Genomic DNA, 27446 nt, shown 5'->3' on the forward strand with positions numbered 1-27446 from the left:
CAGTTTGTATGTGCTGTCCTAACCTGATCAAATTAAATAATAGACAGTGCGTTTCCCTCAAAATATAGGCAGTACATTCAGCCTTTCTTTTTAGTTGGTTCATTAAGTTGCATGGAAATACGAATCACTGATACATTTTGTTCATGTCTTTATATAGTGTACCAAGAGTTGTTTCTGCGCTTACGGCCATACCAGCCTGAATATGCCTGATCTTGTCCGATCTCGGAAGCTAAGCAGGATCGGGTCTGGTTAGTACTTGGATGGGAGACCGCCTGGGAATACCATGTGCTGTAAGCTTTTTTTTCCACTAGAGAGTGCTCTTGTGTCATGGAGCAACTGCCTTTTATTTATCACCCTAATAATATCATGTATTTTAATTGGACTAAATTCAGTTTGTATGTGCTGCCCTGCCCTGCCCTGATCAATTTAATAATAGACAGTGTGTTTCCCTCAAGATATATGTGACATGGAGCAACTGCCTTTTATTTATCACCCTAATAATATCATGTATTTTTATTGGACTAAATGCAGTTTGTATGTGCTGCCCTGCCCTACCCTGATCAATTTAAATAATAGACAGTGCGTTTCCCTCAAAATATATGTGTCATGGAGCAACTGCCTTTTATTTATCACCCTAAAAATATCATGTATTTTTATTGGACTAAATGCTGTTTGTATGTGCTGTCCTAACCTGATCAAATTAAATAATATATAGTACATTTCCCTGAAAATATAGGCAGTACATTCAGCCTTTGTTTTTCGTCTGTTCATTAAGTTGCACGGAAATACGAATCACTGATACATTTTGTTCAAGTCTTTATATAGTGTACCAAGAGTTGTTCCTGCGCTTAAGGCCATACCATCCTGAATATGCCTGATCTCGTCCGATCAGGATCGGGCCTGGTTTGTACTTGGATGGGAGACTGCCTGGGAATACCAGATGCTGTAAGCTTTTTGTTCCATTAGAGAGTACTCTTGTGTCATGGAGCAACTGCCTTTTATTTATCACACTAATAATATCATGTATTTTTATTGGACTAAATGCAGTTTGTTTGTGCTGCCTTGGTCAAATTAAATAATAGACAAAGCGTTCCCCTCAAAATATAGGCAGTACATTCAGCCTTTGTTTTTAGTCGGTTCATTAAACTGCACGGAAATTCGAATCACTGGTAAATTTTGTTCATTTCTTTATATAGTGTACCAAGAGTTGTTCACTCGCTTACAGCCATACCAGCCTGAATACACCCTTCCGGTGAGTTGAGTGAGACAGGTGCAGGTGATTAAGCTGTAAGTGAGTGTTTGGGAGAGAACTATTTGCTTGAGTTTCTTAGTTTATTGAAGGACATTTGTTTGATTTTGAATTCAATTAAGTTTAAGGTTAGTTAGTTTTTTCCCCCCCTTGCAGTTCTGCTGCTTGGGGGTGAGTTTTTTGAGACTTTTTTTCTGTTTGGTTAATGACGGACAACATGGCAAAGAATAATGGAACGGATAAAGACAAAGGCAATGCGCAACGGACAAAACTTGGACCTGAAGGTGGCTCAAAATACGGCAAGGAACGAACAGTGGCAGTGGAATTGATGGGAGAAGACAAGATAACGACGATGGAATTACTAAGATCAATTAAAGATGTGTGCGGAAAGGTGGTGGGGTGCAGAATAAAAGGAGAAAGGAAATATGAAGTCACGATGGGGGATGAAAATGGAAAAGAGTGTTTAATGGATGGGTTCATGATTAAGAACACGAAGGTAATGGCGAGAGATATGATGGCAAACGAACTCATAGTCTCGTTTATGAATTTGCCAGTTTATATCGAAGACGGAGCTATACTGGATAAACTGCGGATCTGGGGTGTAGCTGCGGTCTCAGAAATCAGAAGGAGAGTCTGGCCGGGTACGGAAATCGTGGATGGGACAAGATACTGTAAGGTAAAGTTCACGGACACCGTGCAGTCCTTGCCGTATTCCACTAAGTTCGAGACAATGGAGGGTGGTGAATATTTCAGGGTGATTCATGACAAGCAGGTTAGGGTATGTCGCCTGTGTATTCAACCTGGACATATTTTAAAGGACTGCCCTGACTTTAGGTGTTTTAAGTGCGGAAACCAGGGACACTATGCGAGGGAATGTGCTGGAGCGAGGGATAGGGCAGTTTGCGCAGGATGTCGGAAGGGAACCGATGAGTGCAACTGTGGAGAGGTTGTAAGTGAGGAGGAGAGCCAGGACCTCTTAATGGAAGCTGATGTATCACCGGGAGGAGAAGAAGAGGATGGGGAAGAGGATGTGGAGGAAGGTGGAGAGATGGAAGAGCAAAAGGCAGACGAAATAGGGAGCAGCTTGGACTCAGAGATGAGAAGAGGGAGTTTACAGGAGGAGGGGGGGATCGGGCTGGGTGGAGGCACTGGGGACGCGCAGATTTTTGGGGAAAGCTCAGGCCCTGCGAGTACCGCAGGGGGTGAAGACATGGAGGGCAGTTTGAGTTTGACGACAATACCAGAGACGGAGAGAGATACGGGGAGCACAACGGATGTGGGAGTAAAGAACTTGAGTTGGTTGGACGAAATGGGCTTGGAGGAGATATCTGATACGGACGAAGGGGCAAAGGTAGAAAAACTAAGGGAAAGCTACAGGAAGAGGAAAGCGACAGGGGGGGAGAAGAAGGATAGAAGAGGAAAGAAACAGGACAAAAAGTAGAGGACAATGAAGGTATTTCTTTTCATTTTATTATTTTTGAAATGGTTAAGTTTGTGTCCCTAAATGTAAATGGTTTAAGGACGATGGATACATTTCAAAATATAGTTCAAATGAAGAATGTGGATATCTTATGCCTACAAGAGACGCATTGGGACAATGATTGTGTATTGAAAGTAAAACAAATATGGAGGGATTTTATTTTTGTTAATAATGGTAGAGGGAATTCTAGTGGGGTTGCTATTCTAGTGAGAAAGGATGTGGTGGACAAAGTGGTACATGTACATGATGATAATAATGGGAGGATTTTAGTTTTAGATTTTGAGTATATGGATATGAAGTTTAGAATTATAAATGTTTATGCGCCAAATAATGAAATAGAGCGCAAGGTTTTATTTGTTGAAGTGGGACGATGGAGTGTGGGAAATTGCATCGTGGTGGGGGATTTTAATGTGAAATTGGACAGATTAGATATGACAAGGGGAGCTGCTTTTAGAAATGATGCATCTAGAGGGGTTTTAAAGAAAATGATGGTTGAGAAAAAACTTATTGACATATGGAGAGATGACAATCCCGATAAACGAGAATTTTCTAGAAGGCAGGTGGTTTTAGGGGAGTTAAAACAAACCAGAATAGATTTGATTTTAGTTAAAGAAGATTTAAGGGATTGTATGAAAGATGTTAAGTATGTATTTACAACACTCAGTGATCATGCATGTTTAAATTTCTCGGTGGGTTTAGACAAAGAAAGAATAGGAGGTGGTACATGGTGTATGAATGCGAGTTATTTGGGGGATGAGGATTATTGTAAACAACTTAAATCTTTGATAATATGTGAAATGGAGGATAAGCAGAAAGGGGAGGATAAGTGTGTATGGTGGGACAAGGTTAAGGAAAAAATAAAAGGTTTTAGTAGAAGATATGCAAGGCAAAAGAGAGGCAGGATGAAAAGAAAAGAAAATGAGTTGAGAGCCAAATTGGTTGAGGAAATGGGGAAGTGTGACAGTGAACCTAATTATAATATAGAAAAGTTTTTAGAGTTGAGAGCAAAATTGAGTAAATATGACATGGATAAGTGTATGGGGGCCATTATAAGAAGCAAAGCAAAGTATTTTTTGGAGGGGGAGAAATGCACTTCTTTTTTTCTTGGATTAGAGAAGAGTACTCAAAGAAGAACATATCTTAGACAGATTGAAAATGTAAAAGGGGGAAGTAGTAGATGATTATGTAGAGATCTTAGAGACAGTGCAGAGTTTTTATAAGGACTTATTTAAAAAAAGGGGAGGTGGATGAGGGGTGTGTACAGGAGATTTTAGATAGTGTGGAGGTGAAAATTAATGGAGAAGATAAGGTGATGTGTGATGGGAAGATTACAGTAAATGAAGTGATGGATGCGATAAAGGGTTTACAGGTGAATAAGAGCCCTGGTGTAGATGGTATCATTGCAGAGTTTTATAAAGTTTATGAAAGTCTTTTAGCACCTATTTTATTGGAGGTTTATCACTATATGGAGGAGAATGATTGTGTATCAGAATCAATGGTGACAGGAATGATAACTATTTTATATAAAAACAAAGGGAGTAAGGTGAAATTGGAAAATTATAGGCCAATTAGTTTATTAAATGTGGATTACAAGATTTTAGCCAACATTTTAGCGAATAGGATGAAGAGAGTTTTACATGATATTATAGCATCAACACAGAATTATAGTGTTCCTGGGAGAGATATAGCTGACACAATTAATACGATTAGAGACGTGATACACAAAATGAACGGGGGATAAGATAGGAGGTATTGTTTTAAGCATAGATTTAAATAAGGCTTTTGATAGAGTAGAACATGATTTTATGTTTAGGGTCTTGGAAAGATTTGGCTTTGGTAATAAAATAATAGGGTGGATTAAATTATTATATAGAAATGCAAAAAGTAGGGTGAAATGCAATGGGGTTTTAACCGATTCTTTTACTCTGGAGAGATCTGTGAGACAGGGATGTCCTTTATCTGCTTTATTGTATGTTTTATCAGCTGAGCCTTTAGCGGCTTTTCTTAAGAAGGATAATTTTATTAATTGTGTACAAACTCCACAGGGGGGATTTAGTTTGATTCACCAATATGCAGATGACACAACTATAACGGTTAGAGATGAGGACAGTGTAAAAAGGGTAATAGAAGGTTTTAAAGTATATGGAAGAGCATCAGGAGCTAAAGTTAATATGGAAAAGTCTGTTGTAATGTATATTGGGAAGGTAAATGAGGGGAATTTTCCTTTTAATGAGGCCAAATAATATTTTAAGGTGTTAGGAGTTTTTTTAGGTGTAAAAGAAAAAGAAGCTAGGGATTTGACATGGAGTGGGGTGATAAATAAAGTCAGAAAGGTTGTAAATATGTGGAAGGGGAGGTTGTTAAAATTAAAGGGGAAGGTTATTGTTATAAATTCTTTACTGATGTCAATTTGTATTCACGTCATGAATGTCTTAGATGTGCCAGAATGGGTTTTAATTGAAATGAATAAGATTTTAGTTGAATTTTTATGGGATGGGAAGGGGACGAAAATCACTTTTAAAACATTGATTGCGGGTTATGAGGAGGGGGGCTTGAAGTTAGTGGATTTAAGGGTGAGGAAAATAGCAATAAGAGTGAAAATGGTTCGGAAGTATTTATATGGGGAATTAGATTACGGGTGGAAAAAGTTTTTTGCAGAGTATTTGCAGGAGGTTGGGAGGATAGGGGATAATGGTTTATTAATGAGTGTAAAACAAGAAATGTTGGGAAATATACCTTTGTTTTATAAGGAAGTTTTCGAGGCTTGGGGGCAGGTTTTACCACACATTTCTTATGAATGTAACAGTTTGGAAAATATTTTAAATCAGCCTATCTTTTTGAATCCAAAGATCAAATATAATAATACAATGTTGTATTGTAAATATTTTATGAGAGCTGGGATGCGACAGATTGGTGATATTCTGTATGAGGTCAGGCCGGGGTTTCTACCGGTACAAGCTATTTATGACAATGTTGTTGAGGTTGAGGATGAAATAAGCAAAACTACAGTAGAAAATATGTATAAGAGAATTTTAGGGTGCATTCCGAAGGAGTGGGGTGTTTTAATAAATACAGGGGCGGTTAAGAGAGCCAGGGGTTTGCCGGTTTTATTGTATGAAAGTGGTGGAGTGAAATGTGATTTGTCAGGCTTGAAAGTTAAAACAGTCTATAGTAAATGTATTTTAAAAGAGATAAGAGTGCCTGCTTCGGAGAAAGTGTGGTCGGAGGTTTTTGTAGATTTGGATGTGAAGTCAATATGGAGGAATGTTAATGTAAAGGGGAACTCCATAGAATGTGAAGACAATGATTTTAAAATAAAACATAATAGGATTTTTACTAATGTGGTCTTACATCAAATCAACAGAAATATTAATAGAGAATGTGACATTTGTCATATAGAGGTGGAAAACTTTATGCACTTTTTCATTGAATGCGGTAGAATAAGAGGTTTTCATGAGTTTTTAAAGGAGCTTTTAGTGAAACATTGGGGGGAGGAGATTTTTAATGGGGTGGAATGGAGGAGATTGTTTCTTTTTGGTATTAATGGGAAAAGTAAAGTTTTGAATTTTAATTTGGTTAATTATGTTTTAAGTCATGCTCGATATGCTGTAAGACTAAGAAGGAACTTGGGGCATTATGAAGGGAAATGTGTGAGTGTGGAGGTACTTTTTAAGAGTATGTTGGAGGGAAATATAGAGATAATGCAGAGATATGGTGGGGGCAACTTTGAAAAAGAATTTGTGTGGGGGAGTACATTTATTAGAATTTCATCTAATGGAAAACTTGTGTTTAATTATTAATTGGATTAGGTGAGTGTTTTAATTGTTGATTTATTGTATTTTCTTTCTGATTTTGTAAAAGGGTGAATTGTTCACCCTTTAATGATGATTGAAATGATGTAAAATTGTCTGATTTTCATAATAAAATATAAAAATAAAAAAAATACACCCGATCTCGTCTGATCTCGGAAGCTAAGCAGGATTGGGCCTGGTTAGTACTTGGATGGGAGACCGCCTGGGAATACCATGTGCTGTAAGCTTTTTGTTCCATTAGAGAGTACTCTTGTGTCATGGAGCAACTGCCTTTTATTTATCACCCTAATAATATCCTGTATTTTTATTGGACTAAATAAAGTTTGTATGTGCTGTCCTAACATGATCAAATTAAATAATAGACAGTGCATTTCCCTGAAAATATGGGCAGTACATTCAGCCTTTGTTTTTAGTCGGTTCATTAAGTTGCATGGAAATACGAATCACTGATAAATTTTGTTCATGTCTTTATATAGTGTACCAAAAGTTGTTCCTGCACTTAGAAGCTAAGCAGGATTGGGCATGGTTAGTACTTGGATGGGAGACTGCCTGGGAATACCAGGTGCTGTAAGCTTTTTGTTCCACTAGAGAGTACTCTTGTGTCATGGAGCAACTGCCTTTTATTTATCACCCTAATAATATCATGTATTTTATTGGACTAAATGCAGTTTGTATGTGCTGCCCTGCCCTGATCAATTTAAATAATAGACAGTGCGTTTCCCACAAAATATATGTGTCATGGAGCAACTGCCTTTTATTTATCACCCTAATAATATCATGTATTTTTATTGGACTAAATGCAGTTTGTATGTGCTGCCCTGCCTTGCCCTGATCAATTTAAATAATAGACAGTGCATTTCCCTCAAAATATATGTGTCATGGAGCAACTGGCTTTTATTTACCACCCTAATAATATCCTGTATTTTTATTGGACTAAATGCAGTTTGTATGTGCTGCCCTGCCCTGATTAAATTAAATAATAGACAGTGCGTTTCCCTCAAAATATAGACAGTACTTTCAGCCTTTGTTTTTAGTCAGTTCATTAAGTTGCATGGAATTACGAATCACTGATACATTTTGTTCATGTCTTTATATAGTGTACCAAGAGTTGTTTCTGCGCTTACTGCCATACCAGCCTGAATATGCCCGATCTCGTCTGATCTCGGAAGCTAAGCAGAACCGGGCCTGGTTAGTACTTGGATGGGATACTGCCTGGGAATACCAGGTGCTGTAAGTTTTTTGTTCCACTAGAGCATAGGTCACTAACAGGCGGACCGCGGTCCGGATCCGGACCCAGAAGCCGTCCCATACGGACCCGGACCAAAACAAAAGATTATGAATTAAAACCTGACGGGGCGCTTCTATTTTAATATGCACAGCTTTTGTAGTCTTTACGGTACTCGTTTTGTGAATGAGGAAACTCACCGACCAATTGCATGTGAGTTAAGCGATCCCACGTGATACCACTCAGCCAATGAAGTCTTTGCATTCCTGGCGGTAAACATTGGGACTCTACAGTGCAGACAGATGAGAGTTTTAGAGGCAAGTTACCAAGGAAAAGAAAGTCGGATTAAAAAGATAGCGATATATGTAGAAAACAAAGGGAGCGAAAACAGACGAATGAGACGGAGAAAGGGAACGAAACAGACGAGTGAGAAACAGACGAATGAGACGGAGAAAGGGAGAGATACAGACGAGTGTGCCGGAGAAAGCTGAGGAAAATACGAGTGAGACGGAGAAAGTTGACGAAAATATGAGTGAGACGGAGAAAGGGAGCGAAACAGACGAGTGAGGCAGAAAAAAGGGTAACAGTTAGAGAAAATAAGGAACAAATGGCACTCTCCAAAAAAAAGAAAAAGTGGACAATGAAAACAGAGCATTTAATCCAGAATGGACAGACTCATTTCTGTTCATACTTCCCAATGGGAGCACTAAACCAGTGTGTCTCATATGTGCAGAAACCGTGGCACTTATTAAAAGTGGCAATGTGAAACGCCATTATGAGACAAAACATAAAGGTTTTGAACAAACGTACCCACTCAAATCTGAATTGAGATCACAGAAAGTAAGTAGTCTCAGAGCCCAATATGACCAGTCCACCAGGATCCTGAGCAACACATTCACTGCCCAACAACGTGCTCTTGAGTGTTCCCTCAGAGTTTCTTGGATTTTGGGTAAACACAAAAAGCCATTTACAGATGGAGGGGTTGTCAAAGAATGCATGAGTGCAGTAGCTGAAACACTACTTGAGGGAAAACAAAAAAATTAGCTTTGTGATAAAATAAAGCAAATTCCCATGTCAGCATCATCTGCCACAAAGAAAAGTGAAATATTAACTCAGGATGTGCTAACCCAGCTAGATGAAGCCATGCATAAGGCACCATGTGTAGGCTTAGCTGTGGATGAGTCCACTGACATATGTGACAATGCTCAGCTGTTAGTGTTTGCCAGGTTTTTCAACACAGCCCAGAAAACATTCTGTGAAGACATGTTAGGTGTCACTCCCCTTCAGACCAGTACAAGAGGAGAGGATATCTACCTGGCCATTAAGGAGATGTTAACAAAAAGAGGAATAGAGCCAAAACAAGTGGTTTCAATAACCACAGATGGAGCCCCTTCTATGATAGGGAAAGAAAAAGGAGCTGTAGCAAGACTGAAAGGGGACAATCCTGAGCTTTTATCTTACCATTGCATCATTCATCAATCTGTCCTCTGTGCCTCCCTGTCAGATGAGCATGCTGAGGTGATGAATACAATGATGAAAATGATAAATTTTCTCAGGGCATCCTCTTCCTACCAGCATCGCATGCTTAGGGGAATTCCTCAGAGAAGTTGATGCCAATGCTGATGATCTTTTGCTGCACAACAATGTGAGATGGCTCAGCAAAGGCAGGGTGCTAGAGCGCTTTTGGTCCATCAGGAGGGAATTAGCATCTTTTTTGGCAGAGCTAAGCAGTCAGAAGGCAACACAGTTTTCTCTCTTTTTAGAAAATGAGAAATGGATGGATAATGTGGCCTTTTTGGTTGACATCACGTCACATCTGAATGAACTGAATTTGAGGCTACAGGGCAAGGACAATTCAATTTGTGAACTGATGACAGCTGTTCGCTCCTTTCAGAGGAAACTTGAAGTGTTCAAGGAAGACCTGCAGGGAGACTGTGTACACTTCCCAGCAGTGCAGGAACAGGTTCAGGGACAGAGAGATTTGTCTTCTTTTGTTGATTTTATTGATAAGCTGATTGTAAACTTCAGCAACCGTTTTGACAGCTTCAGCTTTGGAGAGCAGCTCACCATGTTCATTCAGAACCCATTTCTGATCACAGATGTCAGGGGGTTCTCAAAGGAAGTCACACAGCACTTTAAATGGGTAAATGCTGGGTCTCTCCAGATGCAATTGGTTGATCTCCAAGCAGATGTGGCCCTGAAAGAGCAGTTTGTAAGAACTGACCCTTCCACTTTCTGGTTCCAAATGGTCCCTGAGACTGCTTTCCCGGGTCTGAGGAAAGTAGCCCTATACATCTTGACCATGTTTGGCTCCACATACAACTGCGAGGCAGCTTTCTCCACAATGAACATAATTAAAACTAAATATCGTTCCAGGCTCACCAATGAGCACCTTCACATGTGTATGAGAATGGCCCTGACTCCATTCAAGCCCAGGTTTAAAATTCTGGCAAGACAGGCTAAAGCTCAATTCTCTCACTGAGCAAAAACATGGTGGAGTGGGATATGAGGGGAAGAAAGTGATACTCTAAAACTGTTCAATTGTTAAGATCTGTTGAGATTTATTATTTGTAAAATTGGTTGAGACTGTTGAGTCAAGATGTGAAACAGAAAAGGGGAAATTCAAACTTTTCCTCCCTTTATATTATTTTTCTGAAGTTAAGCACTTTTTTTGAAAATGCACAATTTTCACATTTTATTTATTTTCTCTTATTTTGACATGCAGCCCTAGTTTTATTTAGTTAATTAATGAGAGCACATTGTACATATCTACAGTCATACATATATGTTCAGTAGGGCTGCCCCTCTTAGTCGATTAGTCGACTAATCGGTCGTTTTGGTCTTAGTCGACTAAGATTTCTTTAGTCGATAAGTCATTTTTTATGCTTATTCATGCTTAATTACTCATTTCCAAGTAACTTATGAGAACATTTCTGGTGAACACGAGATTTAAAGTGGTGCTTTTGCAGGATTAATTTCGGAGAAACTCAGTTTTACAGATGGTTAATTAACTACATTTATATTGCGCTTTTCTAGTCTTGCACAGCTCTGTCGATTAAATCAACTAATCGATTAGTCGACAAACTCATATAAGTGTTAGTCGACTAAGAATTTCTTTAGTCGAGGACAACCCTAATGTTCAGTTCTATGTTTCGTGATAATAAATATTGTCAACAAGTTTTTGAATTGTACTGAATTAATTTGATTAGACGGTCAGTTATTGATTACATTCAGAACTACTAGGCTACTTAAATATATATACCACTAAATTGTTAGACATTATGATCTTCTGGACCTTTGCTTCAAAACATTTTCTCTAACTGGACCTTTTTTAAATTTTGTTGAATACCCCTGCACTAGAGAGTACTCTTGTGTCATGGAGCAACTGCCTTTTATTTATCCCCCTAATAATATCATGTATTTTTATTGAACTAAATGCAGTTTGTATGTGCTGCCCTGCCCTGATCAATTTAAATAATAGACAGTGCGTTTCCCTCAAAATATATGTGTCATGGAGCAACTGCCTTTTATCACCCTAATAATATCATGTATATTTATTGGACTAAATGCAGTTTGTATGTGCTGCCTTGCCCTGCCCTGATTAAATTAAATAATAGACAGTGCGTTTCCCTCAAAATATAGACCGTACATTCAGCCTTTGCTTTTAGTCGGTTCATTAAGTTGCATGGAAATACGAATCGCTGATACATTTTGTTCATGTCTTTATATAGTGTACCAAGAGTTGTTCCTGCGCTTACGGCCATACCAGCCAGAATATGCCTGATCTCATCTGATCTCGGAAGCTAAGCAGGACCTGGCCTGGTTAGTACTTGGATGGGATACTGCCTGGGAATACCAGGTGCTGTAAGCTTTTTGTTCCACTAGAGAGTGCTGTTGTGTCATGGAGCAACTGCCTTATATTTATCACCCTAATAATATCATGTATTTTATTGGACTAAATGCAGTTTGTATGTGCTGCCCTGCCCTGCCCTGATCAAATTAAATAATAGTCAGTGTGTTTCCCTCAAAATACATGTTTCATGGAGCAACTGCCTTTTATTTATCACCCTAATAATATCATGTATTTTTATTGGACTAAATGCAGTTTGTATGTGCTTCCCTGCCCTGCCCTGATGAAATTAAATAATAGACATTGCGTTTCCCTCAAAATATAGACAGTACTTTCAGCCTTTGTTTTTAGTCGGTTCATTAAGTTGCATGGAATTACGAATCACTGATACATTTTGTTCATGTCTTCATATAGTGTACCAAGAGTTGTTTCTGCACTTATGGCCATACCAGCCTGAATACGCCCCTTTTTGGAATTTCAGGAAGTGGATGAGCGGCAGGTGTCTGAGTGCTTGAGAGAGGATATCGTTTTTTTGAGGTTTATTTGATTTATAAGTTTGAAAGTTTGTGTGTGATTGTAGTTGATTTTCTTTGAAACTTTTTTGTTAATATCCCCCATCGGCGTGAGCTGTTTGGGGGATAGTGATTAAAATAACCGGATGGACAACATGGCGTCAACATCAAGAATACAAACGACGACGAGAAAGGACAACAGTGAAATCAGAATTTCAAATGAAGAACTGAGGAAAAGAAAGTATGAGAAGGAACTGACGGTGATCGTGGAAATAATTGGAGAAGGGAAAATAACAACGATGGAATTGCTGAGAGGAATAAGGGAAGTTTATGGAACAATACTTGGATGTAGAATGAGAGACGGAAATAAGTATGAAATAACAATGTCTCATGTAAAGGGAAAAGAAAGACTAATGGACGGGCTAAAGATAAAGAACTGTCAAATCATGGCTAAAGAGCTAGGGAACGATGAGCTTGTGGTGTCCTTTTTGAACTTGCCTGCATACATTACAGATGGGGAGATATATGAGAAACTAAGAGGCTGGAAAGTGAAGGCGACCACGCCAATCAAGAGGAGGATGTGGACAGGAACAGACATTGTAGACGGGACGAGATTTTGCAAGGTGAAGTTCACAGACAATGTGCAATCCTTGCCATATTCTACCAAATTTAACACTGTCGAGGGATTTGAATATTTTCGTGTAATCCATGACAAGGTATGTAGACTATGTATTCAGCCGGGGCACATACTTAAGGAATGTCCAGAATTCACTTGCCATAAATGTAGTGAACAAGGGCATTATGCCAGAGAATGTTTGAACATAGGTAATGTGTGTGAAATGTGTGACAGACCGAAAGTTAGATGTAGCTGTAAGAAGGGAAAAGATCACTTACTTTTGCAAACAATGGACCTCACTTCTGAGGAAGAGGAGGGGAGTGTGTTTATGGAGGGAGAAAAAGAGAGTGACATGGGGAGTGTGACTTCAGAGACAGTGGCAGATATGCCTGAAGAGCCTGTAATGTCTTCTGGCAAAACACGAGACGCAGTTTTGGTCTCTGCTGCTGACAAGGTGGAACAGCAGCACATGATGGGTGAAATACATACACAGGTAGAGATGGTGCAAGGTGCTTCTCAGGTGCCTGAGCCAGTTTCAAGCGTGTGTAAAAATTACACCAAAGAGCGAGCTGGGTCCACTGAAGTCACTGGCACTGTTAAAGCGCACTTTTCAAAAGGCTTCCCTGCCGCTCCAAATCAGGAGACGGAGGATGAAATAGATAGTGAGGATCATCAGTTGTTTGCAAAAAATAAGAGGTCATTGTCGAAAACTAGGGAGATGATGGGATTTGGAAAAAAGAAAAAGTAGGTTTTGAAAGGACTTGTTTTGCTCTGATTATACCTCTGCACACATTAATAATGATTACAGTCGCATCCCTAAATGGTAACAGTTTGAGAAACATGAGCAGGTTTTAGTGTCTGTTAAGGCAGACATGTTGTGTTTTCAAGAGACCAATTGGACAGATTCCAAAATACAGGAGATTAAGAGTAAATGGTCTGATTTAATTTTTTGTAGTCATGGAAGTGATAAAACATGTGGTGTGGCTATTTTGATAAAAAACGATGTGGTTCAAAATGTAAAACAAATATATGCTGACAATGATGGCAGACTTATTGCAATTGAATTTGAAGTGCAAAATGTAGTTTTTCGTTTAATCAATGTTTATGCTTCAAACATTGAATCTGAAAGGAGAGAAATGTTTCACAACTTAAAAACACTGTGCTCAGAAAACTGTATATTGATAGGAGACTTTAATGTGAGGTGTAGTAGAATGGATGCCTCTAGTTGTGCTAGATTCAGATTTGACTCTTCTAGAAATGCATTATGGAAACTTATGAATGAGGAGAATCTAGTAGATATATGGAGGGCTGAAAATCCAAACAGATGAGTGTTTTCTAGAAGGCAGGTGGTGCTAAAGGAATTAAAACAAAGCAGAATTGATTTATGTCTAGCAAAACAAGAATTGGTGCAGCATGTTAAGAAGATGTCATATAACTTTACAGCATATAGTGATCACGCAGTAATGTCATTTCAAATGGGTTTTGGTGTGGGGAGGAGAGGGGGAGGTGTCTGGTGTTTAAATGCCAGTCTGTTAAAGGAGGAAGGATATAGAAATGAAATTGTTGAATGTATTAATGATGAAATGTCTAATGTACTGTTAAAAGAGAATGTGTGTTTATGGTGGGAGGAAGTGAAAGGAAAAGTAAAAAACAGGAGTATTAGGTATGCTAGAAATCACAACCGGTTAGATAAGCAGAAAGAAACAATGCTTAGAAATAGGATGTTGCATGAACTTGAAAAAGGCTGATACTGATCCGGACTATGATGTTGTGAACTATTTGAAAATCCATGCAGAGCTGGGTCGTTATGAAAAAAAGAAATGTTTGGGTGCTATTGTTAGGAGTAGGGCACAGTACGCTTTGGAGGGAGAGAAATGTACATCCTTTTTTTTTGGGGCTTGAAAAAAGAAAACAAACTAAGAGTTACATTGTAGAGTTGGAAGATGAAAAAGGTGTAAAGGTAAACGATTTTGTTGAGATCTTAGATACAGTTGAATCCTTTTACAGAAATCTTTACAAAAAGAATGATGTAGATAAAGTGTGTGTTGAAAAAGTGTTGGATACAATTAGTGCCAAAGTATCTCAGGTAGATAGAATGATGTGTGATGAAGAGATTTCGATTATGGAAATCAAGGAAGCAATTGTTAACACTCAAGACAATAAAAGTCCGGGTTTGGATGGTTTAACAAATGAGTTCTATAAAGTCTTTGTAGATATTTTGGCACCCATTTTAGGGAAGGTGTTTCATTATATGGAAGAGAATAAGGAAATCCCTGAGTCTATGTCAACTGGTATTTTAACGATCTTATTCAAAAATAGGGGCAGTAGATTAAAGTTAGAAAATTATAGGCCTATTAGTCTTCTAAATTCGGATTATAAGATATTGACTAAAGTGTTAGCGAATAGGATGAAAAAAGGTGATTGGGAGTATTATTGCATCAACACAAGCCTACGGTATACCTGGAAGAGATGTTGCAGATGTAATTTGTACAATTAGAGATGTTGTTAATCAAATGAAAAATGAAGGCGGTATAGTATTAAGTTTGGATTTTAACAAAGCTTTTGATAGAGTGGAGCATAGCTTCCTATTACAGACTATGGAGAGGTTTGGTTTTGGGCCAAAGTTTGTATCTTGGATCAACCTGTTGTACAGCGGGGCTAAAAGTTGTGTCAAATGTAACGGAGTGTTAACAGATACTTTTCCTGTAGAGAGGTCAGTAAGGCAGGGCTGTCCTTTGTCAGCTCTGTTGTACAGTGTTTCTACAGAACCGTTAGCTACATTAATAAATAGTAATAAAGAGGTAAGGGGTGTCGGAATCCCAGGTGGTGGTATCAGTGTTGTACATCAGTACGCTGATGACACTACTTGCACTGTGAAGGATATAGGAAGCATTGGAAGCATTATGAGAATCATAGATATATATGGTAAGGCATCGGGCGCTAAAGTTAATATAGAGAAGACTGAAATAATGTTTGTTGGGGATATCGATGCAAATAAGTGTGAGATTCCATTCAAGATAGCAAGGGATTTTATTAAAGTGCTGGGAGTAAACATTGGTGTAAAGGAGAAAGAGGCAAAAGATATAACTTGGACTGGGATCCTTAATAAAGTCAAGCTAACGTTGAATTTCTGGAAAAATAGAAAATTAAAGTTAAAAGGTAAAGTAATTGTTGCAAATGCTTTGGTATTATCTAAATTTGTGTATGTTTTGGGAGTCCTGGACATGCCTGAGTGGGTGCTAAATGAATTAAATAAGGTGGTGTCTAATTTTATATGGGATGGTAAAGGAGTTAGAATATCTCAGAAAACATTGATAGCTGACTATGTGGATGGAGATTTAAAACTTGTAGATTTAGATGTAAAAAGAAAAGCTATTGGGATAAAAACAGTAAAGAAATATTTGTATGACAGTGAAGATTATGGCTGGAAACACTTTTTTAAGGTCTACTTAGAGGAGAGTGGTGGATGTGGAGATAATGGTTTATTGATGGGGCTTAAAAGGAAAATGTTTGAAAAGGTACCAGATTTTTATAAAGAGGTGCTAAATGCATGGGCAGAGTTGTTGCCTAATGTATATTATGAATGTGGTCATATTGACCTGATTATGAATCAACCTATATTTCTGAATGAGAAAATCAAGAACAAAGAACAAGTTTTGTATAATAAAGTATTTAGGAGTGCAGGTCTACGACAAATAAAAGATTATACATATGAGGTAATTCCAGGGTTCTTGCCTGAAGAAGCTATTTTTGATATTATCAAGGAATGGGATGAAGAGGTGGGAAGGGGAACAGTGAATAATATGTATAACAAGATAAAGAATAGTATACCAAGTGCATGGGTGGATTTAATAAATAGTGAAGTGGAAAGAGAAAATCTGTTTGTATTTCCTAATTTGTTCATTGGTAACAGTAAGAAGAAAGTACATTTATCTACTATACCAGTGAAAATAGTGTATAGAATAATGGTAGGAAAATGTTATAGAAGGCCGGCTGCTGAAAAATTTTGGAAAACCGTTTTTCCGGAATTGCATGAAAAAAAGATATGGGAAAATTTAAATGTAAAATATAATAGTAAGGAGTGTGAAAATAATGATTTTAAATTAAGACACAATAGAATATTTACAAAGGTGGTGTTACATCAAATTAATTGTGAAATAAAAAGGGAATGCGATATATGTGGATGTTTCCCAGAAACTCTTATGCATTTGTTTATAGAATGTGAGGAATTAAAATATATTTTTTGTAAAGTTAAGGAAATGTTAAGTAAAAACTGGGGGATTGATTTCTTGAAAAAGTATGTGTGGGAGGAACTTGTGTTATTTGGAGTGTCTGGTAAATGTGATGGCGTTAATGTGTGCTTGTTGAATATTGTTTTGAGTTTTGTGAGGTATGCTATTTTTTGTAGGAGGAATTATGGTTTTTTTGACAGGAAGAGGGTGAAGGTGTGGGGTATTTTTATATCACTGTTTAGTAAACACATGGATATGTTGTTTAATTATGGGATGGAAGATTTTGATGAACATTTTGTTGAGGGGTGTGGGTTGATTGCAAAGGTGGATGGTGGAGGAATCACTTATAATTTTTGAAAGAATTATTTTGAATATTTTCTTTGTTTATTTTTATTTGATAGGGGTTGCTTTTAATCTGCCTATTTTGTGGGTGGAATTTGTTATGTCTTAGCCATGTCTGTTTTTTTTTGTATACTAGTTTTTTTTTGTATTTTTATTTCTTTGGGTTCTTTGATTTGATAGGGGGTGAATTGTTCACCTGCCTATGTTAGGCTAGTGTCTTCTGTATTGTTCTTTGTAATATTGTACTGTAAATATTGTAAAAAATTGAATTTTTTGATAATAATAAAAAAAAAAAATGCCTGATCTCGTCTGATCTCGGAAGCTAAGCAGGATCGGGCCTGGTTAGTACTTGGATGGGAGACCGCCTGGGAATACCAGGTGCTGTAAGCTTTTTGTTCCACTAGAGAGTGCTCTTGTGTCATGGAACAACTGCCTTTTATTTATCACCCTAATAATATCATGTATTTTTATTGGACTAAATGCAGTTTGTATGTGCTGCCCTGCCCTGCCCTGATCAAATTAAATAATAGACAGTGCGTTTCTCTCAAAATAGATGTGTCATGGAGCAACTGCCTTTTATTTATCACCCTAATAATATCATGTATTTTTATTGGACTAAATGCAGTTTGTATGTGCTGACCTGCCCTGCCCTGATCAATTTAAATAATAGACAGTGCGTTTCCCTCAAAATATATGTGTCATGGAGCAACTGCCTTTTATTTATCACCCTAATAATATCATGTATTTTTACTGGACTAAATGCAGTTTGTATGTGCTGCCCTGCCCTGGTCAAATTAAATAATAGACAAAGCGTTTCCCTCAAAATATAGGCAGTACATTCAGCCTTTGTTTTTAGTCGGTTCATTAAGTTGCACGGAAATTCGAATCACAGGTAAATTTTGTTCATGTCTTTATATAGTGTACCAAGAGTTGTTCACTCGCTTACGGCCATACCAGCCTGAATACGCCCGATCTCGTCAGATCTCGGAAGCTAAGCAGGTTTAGGGCTGGTTAGTACTTGGATGGGGGACCACCTTGGAATACCAGTTGCTGTAAAAGCATGTAAGAAGCTATGACGTGGACTGATAATCTGCGTTATAGGCTGAGATGTGAAGATGTGAAATATGAAGCTATGATATGGGAAAAATAAGCTGTGAAGCTATGAGATGTGAAGATGTGATGTGAAATATGAAGCTATGATATGTAAAAATAAGCTGTGAAGCTATGAGATGTGAAATATGAAGCTATGATATGTAAAAATAAGCTGTGAAGCTATGAGATGTGAAGATGTGATGTGAAATATGAAGCTATGATATGTAAAAATATATAAGCTGTAAAAAAGCTATGATGGGTTAATTCTTAAAAAAAAAAAAAAAAAAAAAAATACACCTGATCTCGTCTGATCTCGGAAGCTAAGAAGGATTGGGCCTGGTTAGTACTTGGATTGGAGACCGCCTGTGAATACCAGGTGCTGTAATCTTTTTGTTCCGCTAGAGAGTGCTCTTGTGTCATGGAGCAACTGCCTTTTATTTATCACCCTAAAAATATCATGTATTTTTATTGGACTAAATGCAGTTTGTATGTACTGTCCTAACATAATCAAATTAAATAATAGACAGTGCGTTTCCCTGAAAATATAGGCAGTACATTCAGCCTTTGTTTTTAGTTGGTTCATTAAGTTGCATGGAAATACGAATCACTGATACATTTTGTTCATGTCTTTATATAGTGTACCAAGAGTTGTTCCTGCGCTTAAGGCCATACCAGCCTGAATACACCCGATCTCGTCTGATCTCAGAAGCTAAGCAGGATTGGGCCTGGTTAGTACTTGGATGGGAGACCGCCTGGGAATACCAGGTGATGTAATCTTTTTGTTCCACTAGAGAGTGGTCTTGTGTCATGGAGCAACTGCCTTTTATTTATCACACTAATAATATCATGTATTTTTATTGGACTAAATGCAGTTTGTATGTGCTGCCCTGCCCTGCCCTGATCAAATGAAATAATACACAGTGCATTTCTCTCAAAATTGATGTGTCATGGAGCAACTGCCTTTTATTTATCACCCTAATAATATCATGTATTTTTATTGGACTAAATGCAGTTTGTATGTGCTGCCCTGCCCTGATCAATTGAAATAATAGACAGTGCATTTCCCAGAAAATATAGGCAGTACATTCAGCCTTTGTTTTTAGTCGGTTCAATAAGTTGCATGGAAATTCGAATCACTGATAAATTTTGTTCATGTCTTTATATAGTGTACCAAAAGTTGTTCCTGCGCTTACGGCCATACCAGCCTGAATATGCCTGATTTCGTTTGATCTTGGAAGCTAAGCAGAATTCGGCCAGGTTAGTACTTGGATGGGAGACCGCCTGGGAATACCAGGTGCTGTAAGCTTTTTGTTCCACTGGAGAGTACTCTTGTGTCATGGAGCAACTGCCTTTTATATATCACCCTATTAATATCATGTCATTTTAATGGACTAAATGCATTTTGTATGTGCTGCCCTGCCCTGCCCTGATCAATTTAAATAATAGACAGTGCGTTTCCCTCAAAATATATGTGTCATGGAGCAACTGCCTTTTATTTATCACCCTAATAATATCATGTATTTTATTGGACTAAATGCAGTTTGTATGTGCTGCCCTGCCCTGCCCTGATCAAATTAAATAATAGACAGTGCGTTTCCCTCAAAATATATGTGTCATGGAGCAACTGCCTTTTATTTATCACCCTAATAATATCCTGTATTTTTATTGTACTAAATGCAGTTTGTATGTGCTGTCCTAACCTGATCAAATTAAATAATAGACAAAGCGTTTCCCTCAAAATATAGGCAGTACATTCAGCCTTTGTTTTTAGTCGGTTCATTAAGTTGCATGGAAATACGAATCACTGATACATTTTGTTCATTTCTTTATATAGTGTACCAAAAGTTGTTCCTGCGCTTACGGCCATACCAGCCTGAATATGCCTGATTTAGTTTGATCTTGGAAGCTAAGCAGAATTCGGCCAGGTTAATACTTGGATGGGAGACCGCCTGGGAATACCAGGTGCTGTAAGCTTTTTGTTCCACTGGAGAGTACTCTTGTGTCATGGAGCAACTGCCTTTTATATATCACCCTATTAATATCATGTCATTTTAATGGACTAAATGCATTTTGTATGTGCTGCCCTGCCCTGCCCTGATCAATTTAAATAATAGACAGTGCGTTTCCCTCAAAATATATGTGTCATGGAGCAACTGCCTTCTATTTATCACCCTAATAATATCATGTATTTTATTGGACTAAATGCAGTTTGTATGTGCTGCCCTGCCCTGCCCTGATCAAATTAAATAATAGACAGTGCGTTTCCCTCAAAATATATGTGTCATGGAGCAACTGCCTTTTATTTATCACCCTAATAATATCCTGTATTTTTATTGTACTAAATGCAGTTTGTATGTGCTGTCCTAACCTGATCAAATTAAATAATAGACAAAGCGTTTCCCTCAAAATATAGGCAGTACATTCAGCCTTTGTTTTTAGTCGGTTCATTAAGTTGCATGGAAATACGAATCACTGATACATTTTGTTCATTTCTTTATATAGTGTACCAAGAGTTGTTCCTGCACTAACGGCCATACCATCCTGAATATGCCTGATCTCGTCGTCTCGGAAGCTAAGCAGGATCGGGCCTTGTTAGTACTTGGATGGGAGACCGCCTGGAATACCAGGTGCTGTAAGCTTTTTGTTCCACTGGAGAGTGCTCTTGTGTCATGGAGCAACTGCCTTTTATTTATCACCCTAATAATATCATGTATTTTATTGGACTAAATGTAGTTTGTATGTGCTGCCCTGCCCTGCCCTGATCAAATTAAATAACAGTCAGTGCGTTTCCGTCAAAATACATGTATCATGGAGCAACTGCCTTTTATTTATCACCCTAAAAATATCATGTATTTTTATTGGACTAAATGCAGTTTGTATGTGCTGTCCTAACCTGATCAAATTAAATAATAGACAGTGCGTTTCCCTGAAAATATAGGCAGTACATTCAGCCTTTGTTTTTAGTCATTTCATTAAGTTGCATGGAAATACGAATCACGCATACATTTTGTTCATTTCTTTATATAGTGTTCCAAGACTTGTTCCTGCACTAACGGCCATACCATCCTGAATATGCCTGATCTCGTCTGATCTCGGAAGCTAAGCAGGATTGCGCCTGGTTAGTACTTGGATGGGAGACCGCCTGGGAATACCAGGTGCTGTAATCTTGTTGTTCCACTGGAGAGTGCTCTTGTGTCATGGAGCAACTGCCTTTTATATATCACCCTAATAATATCATGTAATTTTATTGGACTAAATGCAGTTTGTATGTGCTGCCCTGCCCTGCCCTGATCAATTTAAATAATAGACAGTGCGTTTCCCTCAAAATACATGTGTCATGGAGCAACTGCATTTTATTTATCACCCTAATAATATCATGTATTTTTATTGGACTAAATGCAGTTTGTCTGTGCTGCCCTGCCCTGGTCAAATTAAATAATAGACAAAGCGTTTCCCTCAAAATATAGGCAGTACATTCAGCCTTTGTTTTTAGTCGGTTCATTAAGTTGCACGGAAATTCGAATCACTGGTAAATTTTGTTCATGTCTTTATATAGTGTACCAAGAGTTGTTCACTCGCTTACGGCCATACCTGCCTGAATACACCCGATCTCGTCTGATCTCGGAAGCTAAGCAGGATTGGGCCTGGTTAGTACTTGGATGGGAGACCGCCTGGGAATACCAGGTGCTGTAAGCTTTTTGTTCCACTAGAGAGTACTCTTGTGTCATGGAGTAACTGCCTTTTATTTATCACCCTAATAATATCATGTATTTTTATTGGACTAAATGCAGTTTTTATGTGCTGCCCTGCCCTGATCAATTTAAATAATAGACAGTGCGTTTCACTCAAAATATATGTGTCATGGAGCAACTGCCTTTTATTTATCACCCTAATAATATCATGTATTTTTATTGGACTAAATGCAGTTTGTATGTGCTGCCCTGATCAATTTAAATAATAGACAGTGCGTTTCCCTCAAAATATAGGCAGTACATTCAGCCTTTGTTTTTAGTCGGTTCATTAAATTGCACGGAAATACGAATCACTGATACATTTTGTTCATGTCTTTATATAGTGTACCAAGAGTTTTTCCTACGCTTACGGCCATACCAGCCAGAATATGCCTGATCTCGTCTGATCTCGGAAGCTAAGCAGGATCGGGCCTGGTTAGTACTTGGATGGGAGACCCCTGGGAATACCAGGTGCTGAAAACTTTTGTTCCACTAGAGAGTACTCTTGTGTCATGGAGCTACTGCCTTTTATTTATCACCCTAATAATATCATGTATTTTTATTGGACTAAATGCAGTTTGTATGTGCTGGCCTGCCCTGAGCAATTTAAATAATAGACAGTGCATTTCCCTCAAAATATATGTGTCATGGAGCAACTGCCTTTTATTTATCACCCTAATAATATCATGTATTTTTATTGGACTAAATGCAGTTTTTATGTGCTGCCCTGCCCTGATCAATTTAAATAATAGACAGTGCGTTTCCCTCAAAATATATGTGTCATGGAGCAACTGCCTTTTATTTATCACCCTAATAATATCATGTATTTTTATTGGACTAAATGCAGTTTGTATGTGCTGCCCTGATCAATTTAAATAATAGACAGTGCGTTTCACTGATACATTTTGATACATTTTGTTCATGTCTTTATATAGTGTACCAAGAGTTTTTCCTACGCTTACGGCCATACCAGCCAGAATATGCCTGATCTCGTCTGATCTCGGAAGCTAAGCAGGATCGGGCCTGGTTAGTACTTGGATGGGAGACCCCCTGGGAATACCAGGTGCTGAAAACTTTTGTTCCACTAGAGAGTACTCTTGTGTCATGGAGCAACTGCCTTTTATTTATCACCCTAATAATATCATGTATTTTTATTGGACTAAATGCAGTTTGTATGTGCTGCCCTGCCCTGGTCAAATTAAATAATAGACAAAGTGTTTCCCTCAAAATATAGGCAGTACATTCAGCCTTTGTTTTTAGTCGGTTCATTAAGTTGCACGGAAATTCGAATCACTGGTCAATTTTGTTCATGTCTTTATATAGTGTACCAAGAGTTGTTCCTACGCTTACGGCCATACCAGCCTGAATAAGCCTATCCTGATTGGAGAAGTGACGACAGGTGCGAGGTTTGAGCTGTGAGTGAGTGGTTGCGGAAGAGTGTTTGCGCGAGAGCTATTTTTGTTAATTATTTGGATTTCGAAATATATTTTTTGTTTGTTCTTGCAGTTGAATAGTTTTAAGTTTGGTTAGTCTTCCCCCCTTGCAGTTTTGCTGCTTGGGGGAGAGTTTTTTCTTTTCGGATTCTTTTTTTGAATCACTATGACGGACAACATGGAAATGACAAACGGAATGGACAAAGACAACGAAAGGGCGCAACGGGAGAAAAATGAAGATAAAGAAGGAATTAAATATGGCAAAGAATACACGGTGGCAATTGAGTTGGTAGGAGAAGACAAAGTGACGACAATGGAACTACTACGAGCAATTAAGGAGGGGTGTGGAGAGGTGGTGGGATGCCGAATGAAAGGAGAAAAGAAGTATGAAGTTACGATGAGAAACGGAAAAGGAAAAGAACGTTTAATGGATGGAATATGGATAAAGGACACCAGGATTTTGGCGAGAGATGTTAATGTGAAGGAATTGGTGGTGTCTTTTATGAATCTCCCAGTATATGTAGAAGATGGTGTGATACTGGGCAAGCTGAGTAGCTGGGGAGTGGAAGCCGTTTCGGAGATAAGGAGGAGAGTTTGGCCAGGAACGGAGGTGGTTGATGGGACACGTTTTTGCAAAGTCAAGTTCACAGAAAAAGTGACATCATTGCCTTACTCTACAAGAATTGAGACGTTGGAGGGAGCAGAATATTTTAGGGTCCTTCATGACAAACAGGTCAGAGTGTGTCGTTTGTGTATTCAACCCGGGCACATAGTTAAAGACTGCCCTGAATTTAAGTGTTTCAAATGTGGCAAGCAAGGACACTATGCGAGAGAATGTGTCGGAGAGAAGGAAAGGAATTTCTGTGGTGGATGCAGAAAGAGATTGGCGGAGTGCAACTGTGGAGAGGTTATGGCTGAAGAGGGGAGTCAAGCACTATTCGAGGAAGCAGGTGTATTGTCGCAAGAAGGAGAAGAAGATGGAGGAGAGGACGTGGTGGAGAGTGGAGAGACGGAGGAAGGAAGAAGGGAGAAGGACCAGAAGATGAATGAAATTGGGAGTAGTATGGACTCAGAAATAAGAAGAGGGAGTTTTCAGGAGGAGGGGGGGAGTGGACTGGGGGGAAGCACGGGGGACTCACAGGTTTTGGGGGATAGCACAGTACTAACAAGTACCTCGGGGGGTGAAGAAATGGAGAGGGGTTCGAGTTTGAGAACAATAACAGAAACGACAACGACGGCTATACATGAGACGGAGATGAACACGGGGAGCACAACGATGACAATACCAGAGACGGAGATGAACATGGGGAGCACAACGGATGAGGGTGACAAGAAGTTGAGTTGGCTGGATAACATGGACTTGGAGGAGATATCGGACACGGATGATGGAGAAAAGAGTGAAAGAACGAGGGAAGGATACAGGAAGAGGAAAGCGGGGGGAAGAGGGAGAGGGAAAGGGGGGAAGAGGAAAGAAACTGGATAACAGGTAGAGGATAATGAAATTATATTTTATTATTTTATTATTTATTAGAATGGTAAATATAATGTCAATAAATGCAAACGGTTTGAGAACAATGGGAAAATTTAATAGAATAGTACAAATGAAGAATTCAGATATTTTATGTATTCAAGAGACGCACTGGGATAATGCATGTGTTTTAGAAGTAAAAAAAATATGGAGGGATTTTATTTATGTTAACAATGGCAGGGGAAATTCAAGTGGGGTTGCAATTTTATTAAGGAAGGATGTAGTAGAAAATGTGAAGAAGATATATAATGATAATAATGGGAGGATTTTAATTTTGGATTTTGAATATATGAATAGGGTTTTTAGGATTATAAATATTTATGCGCTGAATAATGAGAGAGAGCGAAATAATTTATTTTTAGAATTAGGGAAATGGTGCAAGGGTAACTGTATTTTAGTAGGGGATTTTAATGTTAAAATGAATAGATTAGATATGAAAAGGGGAGCTATTTTTAGAAATGACGTATCTAGGGGGGTCTTAAGGAAGATTATGATTGAAAACAGTTTGATTGATATATGGAGGGAGGAGAATCCGAACAAGAGAGGAATTTCTAGAAGGCAGGTGGTTTTAGGGGAGTTGAAACAGACGCGAATAGATCTGGTTTTAGTAAATGAGGGTTTAAGGAATTTTATGAAAGAAATTAAGTATGTTTTTACAGCTTTTAGTGATCATGCGGCGGTGGTATTTTCTTGTGGAGTAAGGGCACATACTAAATCTGGTGGGCTGTGGTGTTTAAACAATAGCTTGCTAGAGGAGGAAAATTATATTGAGATGATATCAGAATGTATTGGGATGGCCAAAAGACAACAGTTAATGGAGGTGAATATGGGGTTGTGGTGGGAGGAGCTGAAAACCAAATGTAAGGAATTGACTATAAAATATGCTGTTAAGAGGAATTATTTTTTGAAAAAGAAGGAGAGGGAACTACGTAAGAAGGTTAAACATGAACTTGAGTGTATAGAAAAGGATGAAGGTCATGGGGTGGAGGATTATTTACTGGCTAAGGATGCACTTGATGAATATGAGAAGAAGAAATGTAATGCGGCGATTGTAAGGAGTAGAGTGCAATATGCGATAGAGGGGGAAAGGTGTACTTCATTTTTCTTGAATTTAGAAAAAAGAAGACAAGAGAAGATTTATATTACGGAGTTAATTAATGATAAAGGGGAAAAGGTTAATGATTTGGTGGGGATTCTGGATACGGTCGAGAGATATTATGAATGCTTATTTAAAAAAGAAGAGGTTAATGATTCCTGTATGGATAAGGTGCTTGAACACGTGGATACTAAGTTAACAGAAGGGGAAAAAAACATGTGTGATGAAGATATGAGTCTAACTGACATTAAGGAGGCCATATTAGATGCTAATTGCAATAGGAGTCCGGGGTCTGATGGCCTAATCTGCGGAATTTTATAAATCTTTTGCAGATTTGTTGGCTCCAATTTTAAGAAAACTGTATGAATATATTGAAAAGACTCAAGTGGTGCCAGATTCGCTGGCCACAGGAGTTTTAACCATACTGTATAAAAATAAAGGGAGTCGTGTAAATTTGGATAATTATCGACCGTTGACACTTTTAAATTGTGATTATAAGATCTTAGCCAAGGTCTTAGCTAATAGAGTTAAAAAAGTTATGGGAGGAGTAATAGCAGAGACACAAGGATATAGTGTACCAGGGAGGGATATTTCTGACACAGTGGGAACAATAAGGGATGTGATAAAGCATATGGGGGAGGAAGGGGGGTTTGTGATGAGTTTGGATCTAAATAAGGCTTTTGATAGAGTTGATCATTCCTTTTTACTGCGTACACTTGGGAAATTTGGGTTTGGTGAAAGAATGATAGGTTGGATTAGATTATTGAATGGAAATGCAAGGAGCAGAGTAAAATGTAATGGGATTTTAACAGATTATTTTCCTCTGGAGAGATCTGTTAGGCAAGGATGTCCGTTATCAGCTGCTCTTTATAGTTTATCGGTGGAGCCGCTTGCAGCAATGATTAAAGCAAACAAATTAATTTGAGGTATACGGATACCGGATTTGGGGGAGAGTGTTATACAGCAATATGCGGATGATACTACATGTACTGTGATAGATGTTGAAAGTGTGAAGAATGTAATGGAGTGTTTTGAGGTATATGGCAAGGCATCAGGGGCAAAACTTAATGTTGAAAAATCTGAAATAATGTATGTGGGGATAGATGAAAAAGTAGACTGTGGATTCCCTTTCAAAAAGGCTGAAGGTTATATAAAGACTTTAGGGGTGGTTTTGGGGGTGGATAAAGAAGGGACGAGAGATGAGACATGGACTGGGGTTTTGAATAAAATAAAACATACTCTATCCTA

The 27446-nt window shown here is 38.3% G+C and overlaps 1 long non-coding RNA gene, 3 other non-coding genes and 9 pseudogenes across 4 annotated transcripts; 12 read left to right on the forward strand and 1 right to left on the reverse strand.

Annotated features, from left to right (window-relative positions):
* The first annotated feature begins 178 nt into the window (after positions 1 to 178).
* LOC121564526 lies at positions 179 to 297 on the forward strand (annotated as a pseudogene).
* Positions 298 to 7659: 7362 nt separating this feature from the next.
* Positions 7660 to 7778, forward strand: LOC121564527 (annotated as a pseudogene).
* Positions 7779 to 8222: 444 nt separating this feature from the next.
* LOC123486530 lies at positions 8223 to 9351 on the reverse strand. The gene is made up of 2 exons (XR_006659402.1): positions 8634 to 9351; positions 8223 to 8447 (listed from the first exon to the last, which is right to left on the reverse strand). It is a non-coding gene; the product is annotated as an uncharacterized LOC123486530 (long non-coding RNA).
* A 2167-nt stretch (positions 9352 to 11518) lies between these two features.
* On the forward strand, positions 11519 to 11637 carry LOC121564528 (annotated as a pseudogene).
* Positions 11638 to 18258: 6621 nt separating this feature from the next.
* Positions 18259 to 18377, forward strand: LOC121565840 (annotated as a pseudogene).
* A 691-nt stretch (positions 18378 to 19068) lies between these two features.
* On the forward strand, positions 19069 to 19187 carry LOC121565838. The gene has a single exon (XR_006000700.1). It is a non-coding gene; the product is annotated as a 5S ribosomal RNA (ribosomal RNA).
* Positions 19188 to 19597: 410 nt separating this feature from the next.
* On the forward strand, positions 19598 to 19716 carry LOC121565847 (annotated as a pseudogene).
* Positions 19717 to 20265: 549 nt separating this feature from the next.
* On the forward strand, positions 20266 to 20384 carry LOC121565851 (annotated as a pseudogene).
* Positions 20385 to 20933: 549 nt separating this feature from the next.
* Positions 20934 to 21049, forward strand: LOC121565852 (annotated as a pseudogene).
* A 409-nt stretch (positions 21050 to 21458) lies between these two features.
* On the forward strand, positions 21459 to 21577 carry LOC121565836. The gene has a single exon (XR_006000698.1). It is a non-coding gene; the product is annotated as a 5S ribosomal RNA (ribosomal RNA).
* Positions 21578 to 21987: 410 nt separating this feature from the next.
* Positions 21988 to 22106, forward strand: LOC121565832. The gene has a single exon (XR_006000694.2). It is a non-coding gene; the product is annotated as a 5S ribosomal RNA (ribosomal RNA).
* Positions 22107 to 22506: 400 nt separating this feature from the next.
* Positions 22507 to 22624, forward strand: LOC121565848 (annotated as a pseudogene).
* A 473-nt stretch (positions 22625 to 23097) lies between these two features.
* On the forward strand, positions 23098 to 23216 carry LOC121565843 (annotated as a pseudogene).
* The last annotated feature ends 4230 nt before the right edge of the window (positions 23217 to 27446 follow it).

The sequence above is a fragment of the Coregonus clupeaformis genome, unplaced genomic scaffold (assembly GCF_020615455.1).
Source record: "Coregonus clupeaformis isolate EN_2021a unplaced genomic scaffold, ASM2061545v1 scaf1258, whole genome shotgun sequence".
Taxonomy (NCBI): domain Eukaryota; kingdom Metazoa; phylum Chordata; class Actinopteri; order Salmoniformes; family Salmonidae; genus Coregonus; species Coregonus clupeaformis.